Consider the following 21,247-nt stretch of genomic DNA (forward strand, 5'->3'; position numbering starts at 1 on the left):
TCGAAAATGTAATCCATACCCATTCCCTACCCCTAAACCCAAACAAAACTGTAAATTATTCTTAAAAATCAGAGTGGAATAAATAGCTGGACAACAATCACGTAGAAGTGCATGAACCTAACCATAAGCCTAAATTTAGCATAAACTTTAAACGCATCCCTTAATTCTGATTGGCTTGTTCCAGGATCAATAGATGTTAATCCTGGAACATGTCCTACATGGTAAATTCAGGTTGGCGTCAAGGGAACGACATGAGGGTAAGTAATTAATAACAGAATTTTTTATTTTGGGTGAACTGATTAATGGTAATCCAAATTCAGGGTATTCAGTGCATAATAAGGGTTTTAAATTTAATGCGCACAAAATAAATGACAAGCATGATATTGCTGACTTTATTTCGCAGATTGTGGTACAAAACATCTGGTTAAATTGGATTGACAACCCCAAACACTGTACAAAACTAACACTATATCGAAACTCACGACATGCCATTTAAAGCCATTACTTTCCAGAATGTTTTCTTTAAAATAGTGTAGCTTTACTAGCTTCTCAATAAAGTTAAGAGAGACGATATTGTTCCTCCATTGAGGATTTACAGTACACAAACTTTATTTTGTAGCCAGTCCAATAAACTTGCCAGACCAACAAACTTTTGAATTTCAAGTAAATAAGTAAACAAATAAATAAAATGAGTACAGAGAATCAGTCATCACTCACCTAATCATGTTTGGCAAAATGATTTTAAATATTAGCAGGCTGCCACTGAGAGTCCTTAATTAATTAAGCACAATATGTAATTATTTCCCTTTTATTTTACAAAAAAACTGATGAGCATTTCATAAATACATTAATCCAAAATACTGAGAAAGTATTGCGAACATAAATATTTTTCCTTCCATTATATTATATGTACAGCACATTCCGTAGCAAAAGACTGGACAAGGCAATCTGTAAAAAGAAATAAAGAAAGAAAAGAGAGAGTGATTAATAATCAGCAATCACATCAAATGTATATGTTAAAAATGTATCACGAGTATAATAGTCCGAATATTGAAAGCTACAATACAGTTTATTATTTTATTACCTTACATAAAATCTTTTAAAAAAGTATTAAGGTTTTTATGGGTCATGTCAACGCTATTATATTTGCGATATTTTAAATGTCATAATACTAATTTTCATAATAAACAAACATTTACAATTCGTAACTTTTTCATTTAGTGGCTAATTCGCATCAATTCGTACAATCTTATTCATACAATTCTCCAAATGGCGGTTGGGTTTAGGGGTGGGGTTTGGTGCCACGCCTCCTTTTTAAAAAAATTATACATTTTAGTTTGACTGAACTTTTACGTATTTTTACAAACTGCGTTCCCTTGTGAGATCAGGCTGGATAGATGGCATGCACTGGCATTTTAAGCAATGTGTAAATAAGACTTTATCTGAACATCTTCAAGATTGAGCTTTATCAAATATATCTAAATGCGGCAAAAATATCAGTCTAATCTACAAACGTTTACACAACTTTAATGGACAAATACATCTGAGGTGCAAACTGAGTAAAACAACAACAACAACAACAACAACAACAACAAAAACACAATTTGCTAAATGAAATATCATGAAACGTTTACAGTTGACTCTTTTTGTATTGGAAAAATCCAGCCCAATCTTAAGAGGAAATGTTATGTATTTTATTTTTTTTTATTAGGCTCATCTTAGGTCAGACATTAAAATATACATAATATTGATACGTATAGATATACGCACTGATACTATTCACCAAACAAGAAATTTTCAGGAAAACATCATTATACACTAAAAAAGTAAATAAATAAGGATAAAATACCACATTTATACACAAAGATATACAAACATAAGATAACAAAAATAAAAGAATGAACAAATAAAACAAATAAAAATAAATAATACAAAGAAAAGAAAGATAGAAAGGCAATTAAGATATAGGTGTCTTCTTAAAAATTTTTAGAAAAGAGCTCCAGACTTTCTGGCTTTTGTTTTATTGCAAACCGAATCTTTTCCATCCGAAGAGCGTGCAGGGAATCAAAAACCCATTGCCGATAAGAAGGGGGAGTTGCTGACTTCCAATTCATAAGAATAAGTCATCTAGCCATTAAGGTTACGCTTTCGGCCTGTAATGAATTTAATTCAGCATATTCTGGTGAGATTCCAAACAGCGCTGTTAAGGGGCTTGGGTCTATTGACAATGAAAAAACAGTAAAATGTAATGTATTTTACGTGTAGAAATTCATTCAATTCATATGAAACCCCACCCCAAATCTCACTCCTAAACCCAACCGGCATTGGGGGATGAGCGAGTCCTACTAAAATGTGTGATGGTTTGTCGTTTTTTTTTTTTTTTTGTCAATCAAGCTTTTTTTTCCAATTTCAAGTCACTTCCAGATTCATATTATAACTTATACACATCCACACAATCATCGCTACATCCACCAAATTCAATGCAAAATACAATGTTTTCTTAATGTCTTAATGCAGTTTCCAGATGAATATGACCGAAAGGTCATTACAGTCTAAACATATATATTTACCCACGTACATATACATACATACATACATACATACATACATACATACATACAACACACACACACACACACATTTATTTATATGTACCCACACGGAAAGAACCTATATAAACATATATGTTTTAATATAGGTTTTGAATATATGTGACATATATAAAATTGGCCGTTTTCCTATATTAAATGTACAATTAAAGGCTGATTTATACTTCTGCGTCAAATGCACGCGTATGCTACGGCGTTGACGCATAGCGACGTGTCGCAACGACAAGTAGTGCAAGCTCTGTGATTGGTCGGCTTGGTAGCGCTGACGAGTCTGGGCGTGACCAAAAGCCGCGCGAATGGCGCGACCCCGATGGAGCGATTGTTTACAAGTGTGGAGTCCCGTGAAGGAGCTCCTGATGAAAAGTTTTGTTTTGTGTTTACCTCATAGTTAAAGTTGTTGCACGTCCGCCGGTTCCTGCCTCAAAATGAGCGAGTTTGAGCCACTTGTACATCCCAGAAGCATTCAGAAAGAACAAAACACAGGCGAAGAAACTCGACAGAGAGACTCATTAACACCTCACTGACAACTAGCGTTTTGGAAGTGTTAATGCAGACCAATCAGTGACAGTGCGCAGAAGTATAAATGCACAGCTACGCGCGTTGCATGCGCCGTGGGTCAGGCTGGTCACTTGACGCAGGAGTATAAACCAGGCTTAAAGTGACAAAACGTAAAATAATTGCATTTTCACGTGAGATCAGGCTGAATGGATTTTCAGCAATGAATAGAGAGGTCCTTATTGAAAGAGCTTCGCAATAGAGCTTTATCAAATATATCTAAACGCGGTAAAAATATCATTCCAATCTACAAAAAGTTCACACGACTTTAATAGACGTCTTTCAACAAGATCACAGCACTGTCTACGAGTTTCAGATAAAAGCGTTGAGAGTGAGTTTCTTGATTCCTTTTCTGTTCTTATAGATATATAGAGAGCTTCTTTCGGACAGGTCAGAGAGAGAGTCGTGTCTAACTTTTCATGTTCTTTTGGACAGACAGCAGAAGGAAAAAAAATCAAGCCGAAAAAAAGAAACAAGAAAAAAGGGGTTCCACATCTGTCTGGCACACAAGAGCAGGAGAGAGCTGGAGAAATGCTGGAGGCTAGCGCGTAGCAGAGCCTCTGTAATGGTGTCTCGTATGAGAAAACATCTGTGAATTTCCTCAGTGATCTACAACAAAGTCCAACTCAGAGGAGTCACTCAGCGGCTCTTTGAAGTTCCTGCCTGACAGAAAGCTGCCATTGTGTTCTGCCCTCCGCGCCGCGTAGCCTGACTCTGCTCTCGCTAATTTCCAGCATTTTCCCCTGAAACGTGATCCGGTCTGCTTTGGAGGGCTGGATGTTTAAAGGCAGTGGCAGAGCGGTGCGCTGATGGGACCAGGGTCAGCACATGAAGAGAGGGTCGCCCTTAACCCTTGTGTACTGTTCAAATTGACTACCATTTCGTTATGTTGGGGGCTGTTTTTGCCCCATTGACTTCCATTATAACCACATTTTTTTGCATTGCTAAGCCATGTCAGCATATAATCAAGCATTCTTCACTGCTGGCGGTTTTCCCTGTTGGGAAGAGGTAAAATTTGTCACTTTTACTCTTGATCATCAGTTGTCACCATTAACTCTTTAGATAGACCTGTGCAGAAACAGGTTTCTGGCTTTAATATGAAGTTCTGTGGAGTAAAACAGCAGATTATAGTGTGTGTGTGCAGAAATACACTAACTATGCTTACTATGTTCTGAGAGCTGAGCTGCTTGTTTTTCATTGTCTCAAACATACCAAGGTAAGTGCTTCAAGATCTCTCTCATAATTGCGCACACCCCTAGTAGCAAAGAATTCTGGCCCAGATTTGGCATAAAGCTGGGACATCAGGCATTCATCCGGCACTGGCATACAGCATGTGGGCCAACCATTGCCTGGGTTTGGCAGAGGTGGCACCGTCTATAATGCGGCACACAAGATTTGGGCCAGATATAAAATGTAGTATTTGGCCCAGATTTTAAAAATTGATTGTGGGCCACGTGAGTTTGGCCAGTCTTGACCCACATTTAAAATACATAAAAATAATTTTTGATTAAATAAATCAATTCTACCAATCAGGTCACTGAGAAAAAACAAGGCCCATAGTGTGCCTAAAGCACAACGCTTCATAGGTTTATTAATTTCATTGCAATCGTGACACACCAACCTTTCTGGCCCAGTTCAGGCCCAGTTATGAGTTATTAACTTGGCTGAGACTTGGCCCAGATATGGTCTGTGTTTGGCCCTTGTCTGGAAGCCAGATTTGGTCCAGTCATGTACCGTAATTCACAGCGGCATGTGGGCCAAGCAAAACCTGATTGTGTGGGCCAGAGCTGGGCCAGAGAAATTTTGCTATGTGGGACACATTATACTCCATATAACTGTATAATTTCAAGCCATAAACTAAGCTTTTTTGCACTGATTCTGATGATCAACAGTAAAATTGACAGAATTGACCTCTTCCCAAAAGGGAAAACCAGCAACAATCAGGATAGCGGATTATATGGTGTCATTGCCTTGCCATCAAAAAATGTCATTAAAAATGGAAGTCGTTCATTCATTCATTCATTCATTTTCTTGTCGGCTTAGTCCCTTTATTAATCTGGGGTCGCCACAGTGGAATGAACCGCCAACTTATCCAGCAAGTTTTTATGCAGCAGATGCCCTTCCAGCCGCAACCCATCTCTGGGAAATAAATGGAAGTCAATGGGGCAAAAACAGCCCCCAACATAATGAAAGGGTAGTCAATTTGCCAAAAGTATATTGTGGAATTTTTGAAAATTTTCAAAGCATTTTCCTAAAATACGTGTCAAAATAAGATTTGTAACCAAATATAATTTCATTTGCCAAAACACAGAGAAAGTTGTGGCCAAATTAAGCCTCAAAATCACCTCAGAGTAGATGAAAACCCCCTGAACAGCACATAACACCCTCTCGACTGTGTGTGTGTGTACGTGTGTGTGTGTGTGTGTGTGTGTGTGTGTGTGTGTGTGTGTGTGTGTGTGTGTGTGTGTGTGTGTGTGTGTGTGTGGCAGTGCAGATCTGACCCGCTCTGTTCCCACAGGCCTGGAGTAATTGTTGAGGTCACGTCTGGTTTCCTCCAGCCTCAGATCTTTAAGATTATACAAAGGGGCCAGAACATCTAGTTCACAGTATTGACTACATTTACATGGACATCAGAAATTGTAATCTTAGTTAGACAATAATATGATTAAGGTGTTTAGATGAGATGCGTCTTTCATGTTCCTGTTCACATGTTATGGTAGATAGTTCGATTAACATCATTACATCAACATTCGATGCTAGTTTGCTCCGTGTTCGTCAGTTCGTGCTCATCATGGCACCATATGTGATTTTGGGGCATTCAGTTTGCTATTTTGCAACAACTTCAACTGTTTTCTTTCTTACACTATGAGTGGAAACAGACGACAGCAGATACAAATTCTCCAACAACAGGCTACCTCTGCTAGTTCATTCACTTCAATGAACTCTCATTCATTGTCACTTCAAACTCAAGGCACTTCATAAGGGAAGATTATTTATAATTTCAAGACGATCAATTGCTTATGATTGCTTGCAACTGGTCCCGCATTATCCAATTTATGATTTATCAATCAGACGATTCTTAAGCCACTATAAAATACCTTAAGCCCCATTAAACATCCATCTTCGTTTTTAGGAATCCCCCCTTCCATCCCTACTCTTCCTCCTTTCCTTGATCGATGGCATGGTGGCCCAGTGATTAGCACTGTTGCCTCACAGCAAGAATGTCACATGCTCTAGTCTTTACCAAGCCAACCGGCATTTCTGTCCAGCGTTTACACGTTCTCCCCGTGCTCACATGTGTTTCCCCCGTGTTCCCTGGTTTCCTCCGACCGTCCAAAAACATGCAACTTTAGTTAATTGACTAATTCAAATGGGCACTATAGCCATGATCCTAGTAAATATTTATCTCGTAAGAGCAATCACTATCTGTTCATTAGCTACTACAGCAAGGAAGTTCTCGAGATCCCGAGCTCAAACTCCCCTCTTGCAAATGGGAGGGAGCCCTGGGCTCGAGGATTGTATGAGCTCAGGGCTCTCTCTCGGGAAAACATGCCAAACAAGCTTTATAATCAGTCATCAGCTAAGTGTGAACTCTTGAATGTCCATTTCTTGCAGAGTTCCCACTATAGTCATCATTTCCAGCTCGCACCAAAAACATGCTCTCTTGCTCAAAGCTGTTCTCAATTGTTTGTCAGCAACCGCTTGTGTACCCTGTCACATGTACATGTAGCGCAAATGACTACAAAACGTTTTTACCACAAAGGGCGTACTCTCATTAGGTACAGTTGCCTTTAACCATGCTAAAGCGTGATTGTCCCCTCCTCCCCTTCAGTTTTGCACTCGTACTACAAGTGTGCCGAGCCCAACTGAACCTCTTCCAACCGGGCCAGGGCCGGCCAACTGAACTGTTCCTGGGCCCAATTCAGAGCACTCACACTCAGGGCCGGAGTGGGACACCTTTTCAGCCCTGGAGTTTCAAGCCTCAGACCGGCCCACCTCAGTTCACGACTGACAATATTAAAATAAATATTAAAATAAGGTCATTTCCAAATCAGTTTCTAATGACACTATCACGTCTTTTTTTTTAAAAAAACAGCTGCTTTAGAACTTCAAATGTTCAACAACCCTAACAGTATTATATGTCTTAACAATAAAAACTAAAACATTAAGTTACTCTAAAGAGGATCAAACCCGGGTCCGCGGCATCTTAACCTAACATGCTAACCGCTGGACCACAATAGCTGTGTTCACAACGGAGACACAACTGAGTTTTATAATCATTAAAATAGATGAAAAGAGTAGAGTTGCGGTAAAATAATGAATAAAAAGGCTGTGGTCAAGTAAATAAATAAATTTAAAAAGTGTGACTGCTGAGAGCAAAAGATTCTACGGACACCGGCCCTCGCGGCCAAAAAACGGACCGGCCCAACGGGAATTCTCCCAGTCCTCCCGATTAGCCAATCCGGGCCTGCTCACACTTGTCAAACGAACTGGAGGAACGCAACGCAATCGCACGGCAATTCGTACCTTTTTAATTTAGTGGCTTATTCGTAATTTATAAGATCTCATTTGTACAATTTAGTACAATTTGCCCATCACCTAATGACGGTTGGGGTTAGGTGCCACGCCCCTTTTTAAAATCTACATTTTGGTACAACTGAACTCATACGAATTTATACGATATAGCCACTAAACTAACGAAAAATACTTACGTTTCCTCCTGAGATCAGGCTGGGGCACGGTTCGAATAGCCTACTGTTGGTACAACCTAAAATTCCAGGACTTCTCCATGACAACTTTCAAGTAAATCTTCAGGATCTAACATTTCATGTAATGTCTACATGCACATAGTAAATAAGAAAAATAAAGTGCACTCAAATGTATTACAGCATATCAAAAACATTTGATAATCTCTGTAGTTTGTTTATATCTGTAAAATAGTTTTTAGAAAGTTTCTTGCTGTCTGTGTGAAAAGTTTAGAAATGTTTGCTTGTGTTTTTATGAACAGTACAAATATGAATAGTACAAATTAGCCTTTAGCAACCACAGAATCTTAACTCTGTTATCTGTTTTGGATACGACACTCAGAACGTATTATGAATTTTGCTGAACGTGTAGTTGCGCTGGATCTCAACAAACATCTTCTAAGTTTCAAAAAAGAAGCTGAGGTCTTCGAAGTTCTCAGATTGAAGCAGTAGTGATTACATAATAATAAATACATGATAAAAGTTCCTCTATATGTACCAGAAATTCTCCTGAATATGCGAGTGAAAGAGAGGCGAAGCTTAAACTGCAAGTTGCTTTATACCCCACATAGTGAACGTCACGTGAAGGGATGGACCACGGAAATGTATTTAAAATTGTCCTCAATTGTATCTCAAATATATTCAAGTACACGGATATTTGTTGAACAAGTTTCTATGACTTATTGTTTTAAACATTTTGGGTTTATTTACTCTTCCAAAACTTTTCCTGGACCGTATGAACCTTGCACATGTTTTAATTGGAATTCTGTTTAGTTTGATTATGATTTTAGTCTGATTAAGGTCATCAAAAATTGCTGTTTACATGGTAGGACTCTTCTTAATCAGAGTATTGTCTTAAATGGAGTATTTGTGTCCATGTAAACATACTCCTTGACTCATTTTAGATTCCTTTATAATGCTTCTGTTGCAGACGTTTGTCCTTGGGACGATCCAGAATCTCTTTGTTGTGCAATTAATCAAATGTTTTCGAGCACAGAAGAGTGAGATGATTAGCATTCGGATTTCACTAGAAACTTGTGTCAACAAACAATTTTATGTGCAAATTATTATTAAACAATGGGAGGCCAAGTGGAATTAGTGATATTGCTTATCAAATGGTGGAAAACAGAGCAGAGAAATACACAAAACCCGAAGGATTCGCTTAAAGCCTGTTTTTTTAATAGATAAAGAGACTTGATTGAGTTCTCAGCTGCGCTATCTCAGTGTTACTCCTAATATTTGAGAAATGCACATAGACTTACATTAGTCAATATTGATGTGAATACGAAAATAAAGCTCAAATGTAAATGTAGACAGCAGCTTAGTTTATTTAGTCTTAAAAAAAAGTTTTTATAAAATGAGTATGTGAATTGACAGACCTCTTCTGAATCTTTACAGCAGAGATTACTGAACTAAAATAATCGTAAAATTAAACTATTTCAGTTTTGGCTTGATGCCAAGGAAATCCAAAGGCTAGTCCTAAACCTTAACCAGGGTGCGAATTATACATTGACGATTGGCGTCAACCTGTTTTTGGAAATGTTAGTTTGTGTAATACATGCTTCAGTGAATTCTTCATTAAATTTGAAATATAAACACACAAGACATTTGGCTTTCAGGGCATATTTTTTTCTAGGACATTAATGTTTTCCTGTGTTTTGTATATGGAAAAACAAATATTCGCAATAAAATTTAAAATTAAATTTAAAACTTATTTAAAATGAGCTGAAACAACTTAATTCTTGAGTTTTTTTTGGGACAACTTAATTGCTTTATGTTCAATTTACTTCAATTTTTAAAAACTAATACGTTAACCTAATTTCTTTATGTCGTCCCAAGACAAATAGATTAAGTTAACTTACAAATGTAAGTGTATTGAACATAAAAAAAATTAAGTTTTCCCCAAAAAAACTCAAGATTTGCGTTGTTTCAGCTCATTTTAAATAAGTAGTTTAAACGAGGAGGAAAAGTCTTTTTTTCAGTGTGCACAAAATATATCTGAAATCATCTGCGACAATTTAAAAATGTACCGACATGTGCTCCATTTTTCGTTAAACTCATCAATCTCAGAATCGTGAAATCCAGGAGGGCCTCTAGTATTCTGATAAATATGAAGTGCTTACAAAAAAAGACTACTAGATAAGGTAATCGATGCCCAGTGATGATCCGATCCGCAGTGCTGACAGTAAGGGACAGATTTGTTGTTTTTGCTGCTGAACGTAAACAGGTCTGCGTTTACTCAGTGGCAGCTGCGAGCGCCATCTGGGAGGGCTTCAGCGAGGCCAAACAAAACAGGTTACACCTTCGGCCATGCCAAGTCCTGTAGCCTATTCCTGGTCTGCACAAACAACAGGGGCTAATCGCAATTTCATGCTCTGATTTTCCCCAGACCTCAATCCAAGCCCCGCAGGAAAAAAAAACTTTAGCTCATTTTCAGGAGATATGGGCTACATGCGCTTCCATATGGCCGATTGTTCGTGATTACACAACCAAACTAATTCATCCTTTATTGTTTTTTAAACCATTAGAAACACACTCCCTAAAATCACACTTTTTACATTCGTTCTGTTTAATGCAGTGTATATTTTATGGCCTCCTGTGAATTTTTCTTTTTTAATCATTTCCCAAATGATGATTAACAGAGCAAGGAATTTTTCACAGTATTTCCTATAATATTTTTTCTTCTGAAGAAAGTCTTATGTTTTTTTATTTCGGCTAGAATAAAAGCAGTTTTTAATTTTTTAACACCCTTTTAAGGTCAAAATTATTAGCCGCCTTAAGCTATATTTTTTCGTTTGTCTACAGAACAAGCCCTCGCTATACAATGACTTGCATAATTACCTTAATTTTAACCTAATTAACCTAGTTAAGGTTTTGAATGTCACATTAAGCGGAATACTAGTGTCTTGAAAAATATCAAATATTATGTGCTGTCGTCATGGCAAAGATAAAATAAATCAGTTACAAGAAATGAGTTATTAAAACTATTATGTTTAGAAATGCGCAGAAAATTCTCTCCGATAAACCAGAAATTGTGGATAAAATATACAGGGGGCTAGCGATTCTGACTTCAACTGTATTTTGATAGGTTAATCAGGTTTCAACTAACTAAGTTTTTTACACTAAGTTTAGAGGTTCTAGAAACCCTCGAGAACTTTTTTTGAGATTTTAACAGATGTGTGTGTGTTGAGCATCAGTTAAGACAATGTTAGCACCTGTCAGCTTTAACTGTGGGGAAAACTGAATAATTTTGAGCTTTTGTCAGCTAATTTCATGTTCTGGGTTTAAAATGATTTTTGGGGCGGATAAATATCGGCCACGTAGTGCAAAACTGCAAGTGCAAAGATGATGCGTTGGTTTCTCATTATTATTCATAGCTGAGTTTAATTATCTTATAAGAAGAGCCGGCTTTTTAGTTATTCCTGACTGCACGTGCTTTCCAAAGGCAAGGCAGACCTGCCAGTGCCAAGCTGTGAGACACGTTGATTACTGGGTGAGACCGCGTCCATGGACCCACGGCACATAGTATTTAGCTGTTCATGAAGGGTCGTATGTGTTTTGTTTCCATGATCCACGGGGTTTGTTGCATGTTTTTTTTTGCGACGCTGTCAGGGCCGATACAGCAAAGCTGTTTGTGTGCAGCAAGCATTTTTGTCAGTACAGCAGTACGAGAATTGGAGAATGGATGTTGTCTTTTATCAGGAGTTCGTTCACATTTAGACACATCACTGTGCTGCTGTGTTCACCTAAATCTTCCAGATTACCAGCAGGGCTAATGGTTAAAATAGACCGGGCAAGAGACCTGCCGCACTGAGTCTGCATTCAGACCCGGGGATTGAGGGAAAATACCTCATTTATAGTGTTTATATGAACACGATTATGTTTATAATCATATAAATTGTGGTCATCTGTATATGAAACTACGAATAACAAATGTAGCAGGGCATTAAATTACTGTTTATTTCTTTGCATTTTAACTTTGTAAACTATAAAATCATGCATCCCCTCACGGTTTGTCTCATTTTGTGAGCCGATTGACAACCGTTGTTCGCTCCCCTCCTTCTCCCCTGCAAGGTAAGTGGTGGGAAACAATTTAAATTGGTTGAATTTAAACAATCAAATTACGTTGAACATTACTAAATTTAATTTGTTTGTATAAATTCAGCCCACATAAAAGGTTTGCAACCACTTACATTGTAGTAAATACAGTAAATCCAATGAACTTTTTTCAGTGTAATTGAGGTAACAGACTTTTTAAGAGACAGTTGAGTAGAACGGATGGACAGAGTAAAGTTTAGTGGAGTCAGACTGCAATATTTCAGACACCATAATATCTCCGTCACTGCTAACATGCAGTAACACACTTTAGGAGGCTAATAATATTGATTTTAAAATGGTTAAAAATGTATTCTAGCCAACATAAAATAAGCAAGACTTTCTCCAGAAGAAACAATATTATAGGAAATTACAGTGAAAAATTCCTTGCTCTGTTAAATCCGCAGGAGGGCTAATACTTTTGACTTCAACTGTAAGTTAAGGCGAACAGATGGACAGAGTAAAGTCTGCTGGAGTAAATCTTCAGTCTTTCACACACCGTGTGCTAATATCTCCATCACTACCAACACACACACATGCTGGTGGAGATCGTGGAGATTTGGCCACAGCCCACATTCAAGTCCGAATGCAGGAGGGTGAAATCTCCCACTTTTATCCCGGCGGTATTCAGTGCTCATGCAAATGTGGGTAATTCAGCAGGGCATAGAAAGCCCTCAACAAATTGCAGGTGTTAGGAAGCCGAAACAAAGGCCACTACAAGCCCTAATGGCATCCAGCATCATTAGCAAGTCTTTGATGTGCGTCCTCCACTCACTCTTTTATCTCCTTCTCCCCCTCTCAGCCCTTCTCTTTCCACATCTTACGCTCTCTCCTCTTTCTCCTTTCCGCGCTTCTTCATTAAATCAGTCTTTAGGGAGGGAACCCACTCCTGTTCCCGACATCTGTTTGGCTCTTATGCCTGTCTGTCTGTCGCACATCAGTCGCTAATCTGCAGATATCCTAAAGTACCTGTTTATTCGGCAAAAAAATAAAGTGTTTACTTTCGTCGCCGGTTTTATTATCCTGCTGCGATTATTATATGAGATGCAGCGCTTACTAGCAAACGAACATATTTAGAGAGAGCGCGGGAGCGTGTGTTCTTGTGTATCAATGGCAGGTTACCTGCTTTACATCCCGGCAGGTTTTTGAAAGAGAGGCTTTGGAAACACTGCTATTCAAAAACTCTTGCTTTGAACTCTAGAGGATATAGAGACAGGACAATGCCAGTCTATTTGTGTTCCCCGCTTTGAAGTCCACCCCGTCTAATAGTATGAGAGTGTGTGTGTGTGTGCGCCGTCTGACAATAAATACTCCTCTATCTGAAGATTATGCCTGCGAAATATCTGAAAGGTGCCACATTGCTTCGCATAGTCGGAAAAGAAAACACACGGCGCAGAACAAATAGTTAAAAAGCGAGGAGGGGAAACTTTCTGGTGGTGCGCGGACCACATTAAAAGAGACGCGGAGATGCTTTAATGAGCGCTGAGAATAGGCTGTCATGGGTTTATGAAGGGTCATTGAAGAATTACAGAGTACAGGTGCACGTGAGCTTTTGACATAACATTGAGGATCATCATTTACACATTGTGCTTGATGAAACTGCACTCTAAAAAACACAGGGTTAAAAACTACCCAAATTGGGTTGTTTGTAACCCCACTGCTGGGTAAATATGGGCCAGAACACATCAGGGGTTAAATTAACCCAAGTTATTGGGTTATTATTTTTAACCTCATAAATGGTTTGCTTTTCTACCCAATAATTGGTTGTTTTTTACTTAAATAATAGGTTAATTTGATATAAATATGCCTGCGAAAGATGACCCAGCAATTGTGTTGTTTTGACTCTGCTTTACTGAAGTACGAGCTCTTTTAGCTTAGCTTAGCATAATTCATTGAATCGGATTAGACCATTAGCATCTCACTCGCTAACTACAGAAGTGTCAAGATTTATATTGGTCAATTATCAAAACTTTTTTTTATTGTTGTTGTTCGAAATGCTAATGATCTAATCTGATTCAATAATCTATGCTAAGCTTAGCTAATAAGACCCAAAATTTGTCTGAATAGATAAAAAAATATGATAAAACTCAACTGTTTAAGTTTAGTCGAGTTGTAAAATGAGCCTACTTCACAAAAGAAGAAGAGTGTTCATTTTGCTTGATCATATTTCATTAAAGGAACAATCCATTTTTTAATGTTTATTTTACAACAATGTTTACTAGAGTTAAACAGTTTAGTTTTAGCCTTTTTGATTCCATTCAGACCTCCAGGACTGGCGGGAGCACTTTAGCTTAGCATAATTCATTGAATCGGATTAGACCATTAGCATCTCGCTCGCTGAGTACAGAAGTGTCAAGCTTTAAATAATAAAATTATCAAAACTTTTTTTTTTTTTGAAATTGTTGTGTGAGATGCTAATGGTCTAATCCAAATCCATGATCTATGCTAAGCTAAGCCAAAAGTGTTTTCGCAAAACCCGACAATCGACTAAATGGATTCAAAACTGGTAAACTCAACTTTTAAAGTCTAGTGGAGTTGTTAAATGAGCCTACTTACCCAAATAAGAGGAGTGTTCTTTTAAGAAAGGTGCCACAATTGCTACGCATAGTTAAGAAAACACTGCGCACAACAAATAGTTAAAAAGTGAGGAGAGGAAAACTTTCTGGTGGTGTGTGGACCACATTAAAAGAGATTTATATCATATTTTATGCATCGTTCTGGATAATATTGCATTAAAGGAACAATCCACTTTCTAATGTTCAGTTTAAAACACAGTTTATTAGAGTTTAACAGGTGAGTTTTAGCCTTTTTGATTCCATTCAGCCGATGTCTGGGTCTGGTGGGAGCCCTTTTAGCTTAGCTTAGCATATTTCATTATATTGGATTAGACCAATAGCATCTCGCTTGCTGAATACAGAAGTGTCAAGATTTAAATAGGAAAATTATCAAAACTTTTTTTTATTGTTGTTTGAGATGCTAATGGTCTAATCTAATTCAATGATCTATGCTAAGCTAAGCTAAAAGTGCTTCCACAAGATCAGAAAATCAGCTGAATGGATTAAAAAATAGTAAAACACAAAAAGCAGCAATGGGAGTTGCACTTAAGTTTTAGCACAACTTTGATGAAAGGTTTTGATCCACTTCAAAATGTTGACCACTATATACTCTCATTAAGACATAATAACAATAAAGTCATAGCCCAATCGAAAATAGCCACTTTTCATTTTACATCAGTGTACACGATGAAACTCCAGAAGAATCTTTCAAATAAAAAATAATATCAAAACTTTTTTTGTTAGTTTTGAGCGAGATGCTAATGGTCTAATCCGATTCAATGGTCTATGCTAAGCTAAGCTAAAAATGCTCCCACCAGACCCGAAGATTGACTGAATAGATTAAAAATGTTAACTGAACAGTTTTAAAATGAGCATGTTTTCAAAATATAAAGTGGAGTGTTCCCTGTAATACTCCTTCATCCTGATATTGCGTTGCCTGCTGCAGAACAGTCCCCTCCGCGAAGGCAAACTTCAGAGAGTTCGTGAAAGCACAAAAAAAAAAAAAAAAAACTAGAGAGCTTGTTCAAAATTGATTTCCATGGCAAAACAGGGCCAAAATAATCTAGGGAACAAGATCTCTCTTAATGGATTCGATGTTCTTTAAAGAGGCACTCGCGGGTGTTAGAGTGACCTATTTCAGCCGGCGCTTTTCACAGGAACTAAATATTCTCAGACGGGGGAATAATGCTCGCAGAATATTCTCATTACCGCCTCATCTGAGCACAAGAAAACTGGACGCAGCCAGCTACCATTACAGCTAGAGCTAGTCAGCATGACCGCACTGATAACCACAAGCTAAATGTGTTATTTACTGAGCTCCGTTATGAGCGTTCGTACATAATGACCAGTACTATCACATACAATTATGCTGTAATTAAGTTTGTTAACGGGTTTATTTTAATGAAGTGTTTTCCAATGAAATTCCATGTCTTACTTTCTGAAAAATGTAAATCACTTGGAAGATTTTAGTGAATGTGGACCATTTATGAATATTCACTTTAATTAAGACAGATAGACAGACACAAACACACATATAGGGTTTTTAGTATTTAATTAATTTCCTTTGGCTTAGTCCATGATTATCACTGGAGCGCCACAGCAAAATGAACTGACAACTATTGTCTCGAGGCACAAGGCTAGGGAAGGTTACAGAAACATTTCCGCTGCTTGAAAGTTCCAGTGAGCACAGCGGCCTCCAACATCCGTAAGTGGAAGATGTTTAAAACCACCAGGGGCCCCATGTACGAAGACTTGCGTGGAAATCATACTAAAACATTGCGTATGCACAAAGTTGTAAATGTGCGTACGCACAAAAAATTTCAGATGTATGAAACAGTGCACAGTTAACAGTGTAGTTAACGCATGTTAACATGTTTTGACACGTTCGAGCATGAACTCGGTTCGAATCCAGCGTCTGATGAACTCTTTATTCTTTTTCCCCCCGCTACATATCAGATTTTGCCTACTATTTATCACGAGAAAGACAAGTAGGAATCATTAATAAGTCTGTGCATCATATTTTATTTGCACATTTATTGAATGGAAATGTTTCTGATTCACGCATGCAAATTCATCTTCAGATAGTGTCTTTATAGCAATGTGTGTGCAGTAGATCGCTCAGATTACATTGGGAAAACAGGCGACCACTGCAAATTGTGCTTTAATGTTTAGCTGGTCAACTGTATGGTATGGAAACCTTATATACCTGCTAGATGAACCCGTCTCATACAGTTGCCTTTGCAAGGCTCAGACACTTTGTAGAGAGGATTTTAACACAACTGCCTCTAGGAGTCGCCAATGGAAATAAAACAGACACGCACAAAAAATGTGCGTATGCCAGCCATAAAGCTGCGTGGAGCTGCGCACATTCCCACATTCAGTTCATCGTTAGTAAATCCAAACGTGAGTGATTCTGAGCGTGAAACCTGGCGTACGCAAAGTTTTTGTGCGTACGCAGCGTTGATACATAAGGCCCCTGGACTCTTCCTAGAGCTGGCCGGTCATCTAAGTTGAGTGATCGGGGGAAAAGGGCCTTAGTCAGGGAGGTGATCAATAAGCTCCAGCTTTCTTCTATGGAGAGAGTAGAACCTCACAGAAGGACAACCATCTGTGCAGCTATCCACTAATCAGGCCTGTATGGTAGAGTGGCCAGACGGAAGTCACTCCACGCCTGGAATTTGCCTAAAAAGCATCTGAAGGACTCTCAGACCATAAGAAACAAAACTCTCTGGTCTGAAAAGACTAAAATTTAACTCTTTGGAGTGAATATCAGGCGTTACATTTGGGGAAAGCCAGGCAGAGCTCATCACCAGGCTAATACTATTCCTACAGTGAAGCATGGTGGTGGCAGCATCATGCTGTGTGGATGTTTTTCAGGAGCAGGAACTGGAAGACTAGTCAGGATAGAGGGAAAGATGAATGCAACAATGTACAGAGACATCCTGAATGAAGACCTGCTTTAGAGTGCTCCTGACCTCAGACTGGAGCGACGGTCATCTTCCAGCAGGACAATGACCCAAACCACACTACCAAAATATCAATGGAGTGGCTTCACAATGACTCTGTTCTTGAGTGGCCCAGCCAGAGCCCAGACCTAAATCCTATTGAACATCTCTGGAGAGATCTGAAAATGGCTGTACACCGTCGCTTCCCATCCAACCTGATCGAGCTTGAGAGGTACTGCAAAGAGGAATGGGCAGAAATTCCCAAAGGCAGGTGTGCCAAGCTTGTGGCATCATATTCAAGAAGACTTGAGGCTGTAATCACTGCTAAATGTGCATCAACAAAGTATTGAGCAGAGGTTGTTAATACTGATGTACATGCGATTTTACAGCTTTTTTATTTGTAATAAATTTGCAACAATTTTAGAAACTCTTTTTTCACATTGTCATTATAGGGTATTGTGTGTAGAATTTTGAGGACATACATTCATTTGATCCATTTTGGAATAAGGCTGTAACATAAACAAATGTGGAAAAACTGAAGCGCTATGAATACTTTCTGGATGCACTGTACAGTTGAAGACAAAATGGCTAGCCCGTGTGATTTCTTTTTTTATTCTTTTATTAAATCATTCCCTAAATGATGTTTACCAGAGCAAGGAATTTTTCACAGTATTTCCTATTATATTTTTTCTTCTAGGCGAGGCAGTGGCGCAGTAGGTAGTGCTGTTGCCTCACAGCAAGAAGGTCGCTGGGTCGCTGGTTCGAACCTTGGCTCAGTTGGCGTTTCTGTGTGGAGTTTGCATGTTCTCCCTACCTTCGGGTGGGTTTCCTCTGGGTGCTCCGGTTTCCCCCACAGTCCAAAGACATGCGGTACAGGTGAATTGGGTAGGTTAAATTGTCTGTAGTGTGTGAATGTGTGTGTGGATGTTTCCCAGAGATGGGTTGCGGCTGGAATGGCATCTGAAGTGTAAAAACTTGCTGGATAAGTTGGCGGTTCATTCCACTGTGGCGACCCCGAATTAACAAAGGGACTAAGTCGACAGGACAATGAATGAATGAATGGTTCTTCAAAACTGATACAGCTAGTAATGAAGTAAATTATTGAATCATTCATTATAAATGAGACTGTGCAGAGGGAGCGAGGCCGAGAGCCGTGGAAACAATGAATGAACAAGAAATAAATTTTTTCTTCTAGAAAAACTCTTATTTGTTTTATTTCGGCCAGAATAAAAAACAGTTTTTAATTGTCTTAAAACTATTTTAAGGTCAATATTATTAGCCTTCTTAAGCAATATTTATCTTTCGATCCTTTGATATTACTGGAAATGTAACCTTCCTAGCGTCAGCAAGGCCAGGACTGCAGATAAGGCTTTTTTGACCTATGAGAAGACAGAATGATATGGAGAGGATTTGAGAGAATGAAAGAAGATTGGATGTACATATTCACTGAAGATCAGATCTTCTTCCGGGCCCTCAGGGGTCAACAACTGCAGATCAACCAAACGATATGCAAATTAAAAAAAGACCGCGCCACAAATTGACTCGTGTGTGTATGTGGTGTGGCTTTGTCCACAATTTCTCACGCTGAATATCACGTGTAAACCAACCACGATGGCAGGAACGTAAACGTGAAGGTGTTTTATTAAAGATTAAGAAGTAGTAGAGGAAAAATATATCCATTTTAAAAGAACAAAGTTGAAAACAATTTGAGATGCGAGGCATTCATAACAGTCTTATCTTGCTGGCTTCGTGTCTTTGTGTGTCTGTGTTTCTGCGAGGGGGGATCAAACGCTAAGATTCACTTTTCATGTGCTAATGTTATCTGCCTCCTTGAGGAGAATTCAAATTAATGATTGTATCATTATTGGTTTGATAAACTGCGTTTAATGAAAGAATGATATCAAGGGTGTGAATCAAAAAATAAGGAGGACATGGCAGGGCATTCCTCAAACTTTTCAGAACCACGAGCAGCTTTGAAATGCAGATATTGCCCCGATGCCACCAGATAAGCTCAGATCCAGCTCTGAAACTGACGGCTTGTCCTGAACGTCACCAAAATATTCAGAAGGGCAGTGAGATATAGGGTGCTAGTTTAGACAATATAGATTATTTCCCTCAACAAATGCATAAGAAATGCTGTAAATATTCGAACAATTTTAAAAATAAAATATCATTTATATATATTTTTGGTGTCAATGATATGGGTACTTGAATAAATAAATAAAACAAGAAAGTAAATAATCACACAAGTAAATAAGTAAAAAAGCAAATAAGTAAATGAGTCAATAAATAAGTAAATAAATAAATAAATATAAAAATAAATTAATGAAATGCGTAAATAATTAAATAAACAAATAAGAAGGTAAATAATCACACAAGCAAAAAAAGTAAACAAGCAAATATGCAAATTAGTAAATAAAAAAATGAACTAAATGCGTAAGTAAATAATAAAAAACAAATAAGAAAGTAAATAATCACACAAGTCAATAAGTATATAAGCAAATAAGTAAATAAGTATGTAAATGAATGAATAAATGAATTAAATACATAAATAATAAATAAACAAACAAGAACGCATATAATCACACAAGTAAAATGAGTTAACAAACTAATGAGTAAATAAGTAAACAAGCAAATAAGTAAATAGGTATGTAAATAAATAAATATAAAAATAAATGTTTTAAAATCGTTTTAAAAGACACATATTTACTCACATTTATAAAGGAAATTCAACTAATTGCTTTAAAAGCAACACATTTACTCTCTTTTTAGAAAGCCGAGTCAACTAATAAGAAAAAGTCAACTAATCACTTTTACAAATATACTAATCGCTTTAAAAGCAACAAATTCACTCACATTTTTTGTAAGCAAAGTCAACTAATTGATTTAAAGGCAACAAATTTACTTATTTTTAAAAGCAAAGTCAATCAATTGCTTTAAAAGACACATATTTACTCACATTTTAGAGAGCAAAGTTAACTAATTGCTTTAAAAACAACAAAATTACTCACATTTTTCAATTAATCGCTTTAAAAGCAACAAATTTACTCACATTTTTAGAGAGCGAAGTCAACTAATTGATGTAAAAGCAACAAATTTACTCGCCTTTTAAAAGCAAAGTAACTACTCGCTGTAAAAGCAACAACTTTTCCCACTTTTTAAAAAGTAAAGCCAACTAATTGCTTTCAAAGCAACAAATTTACTCACATTTTTAGAAAGCGAAGTCAATAATTGATGTAAAAGCAACAAATGTATTCGCCTTTTGAAAGTAAATACTTACTCACATTTTTAGTAAGCAAAGTCAACTAATCGATTTAAAAGCAAAGCATTTGCTTACTTTTTAAAAGCAAAGTCAACCAATCGCTCTAAAAGACACATATTTACATTTTAGAAAGCAAAGTCAACTAATTGCTTTAAAAACAACTAATTTTCTCTCTTTTTTAGAAAGCTGAGTCAACTAATAAGCAAAGTCAACTAATCGCTTTAACAAATATACTCACTTTTTAAATCTAAGTCAACTAATCCCCTTAAAAGCAACAGATTTACTCACATTTTTAGTAAGCAAAGTCAACTAATTGATTTAAAAGCAACAAATTTACTTACTTTTTAAAAGCAAAGGCAACCAATCGCTTTAAAAGACACATATTTACTCACATTTTAGAAAGCAAAGTCAACTAATTGCTTTAAAAACAACTAATTTACTCATTTTTCAGAAAGTTAAGTCAACTAATCGCTTAAAAAAC

General features: G+C 37.4%; 1 protein-coding gene across 24 annotated transcripts in view; it reads right to left on the reverse strand.

The window, feature by feature from the left end:
* Positions 1-378: 378 nt before the first annotated feature.
* The window catches only part of myo3b (myosin IIIB), a 214,525-nt gene continuing 193,656 nt past the window's right edge, over positions 379-21,247 (reverse strand). For all 24 annotated transcript variants that reach the window (XM_073912422.1, XM_073912420.1, XM_073912412.1 and 21 more), the window contains one exon: positions 379-948. The gene's annotated coding sequence lies outside the window, so the exon portion shown is untranslated. The remainder of the gene's footprint in view (positions 949-21,247) is intronic.

The sequence above is a fragment of the Danio rerio genome, chromosome 9, assembly GCF_049306965.1.
Source record: "Danio rerio strain Tuebingen ecotype United States chromosome 9, GRCz12tu, whole genome shotgun sequence".
NCBI classification, from domain to species: Eukaryota; Metazoa; Chordata; class Actinopteri; order Cypriniformes; family Danionidae; genus Danio; species Danio rerio.